Genomic DNA, 797 nt, shown 5'->3' with positions numbered 1-797 from the left:
ACCTTAAGGCCTTATGATTCCAAAAATATTAATCAATCATAAAGGAGATCTCCAGGCTCAGGAAAAAGAGACAAATAGAAATGATTATTGTCATAGCTTTTACAGGATACGATATCCCAAACATTCTTAAGGGAATGAAACTTAGACTCTCTAAAATATCAGGGCATTATTTTGGATTCTAAACTGTTTATTTTAGGAATATGCCACTGTCATTTAAGAATGACTTCATTATAGTCTAGAAGAGGGGCTTTTATATATGACATAAACAAAGTAGCCTGCTCCAGTTTACCAGCGAACCAAAATAGCACAGCTGAAACAAGTGCTATTCTTCAGAGGATACAATATCCAACGCTTCCTATTACCACGCCTTAATGTTATGTAACTCTCTGACAGTGGAAAATAACCAGACATTATTTTGGATACTAAACTGTTACTGTTACTAGTGCTATACTCCAAAGGATACAGTATCCTAAATTTGCTATTGCCACGCCTTAATGGAATAATACCTAGACTCTCCGAAGTGGGAAATTTCGGGACATTGTTCTGCATTTTAAACTGTTGATGCTAGGAACATGTCACTGTCAATTGATGATGACTTTATTATAGTCTACACTGATCTACCTAAATGTAAGAAAGACATAAACAATGCAGCGCCCTCCAGTTTGAGATATTAGTCATCAAAGGCCCCGATAGTAGTATGTTTATGTATGTTCTACCCCAGTTTTTCCATACAAAAACTGGTATGCATGAATTTTTCGCCACTGGTAACCAGTCTGGTAAGTAGTTGATAAAAATGC

This window comes from Lucilia cuprina, chromosome 6, assembly GCF_022045245.1.
Source record: "Lucilia cuprina isolate Lc7/37 chromosome 6, ASM2204524v1, whole genome shotgun sequence".
In the NCBI taxonomy this organism is placed as follows: domain Eukaryota; kingdom Metazoa; phylum Arthropoda; class Insecta; order Diptera; family Calliphoridae; genus Lucilia; species Lucilia cuprina.
The sequence above is the reverse complement of the archived record's forward strand: the minus strand, read 5'-3'. Positions refer to the sequence as shown.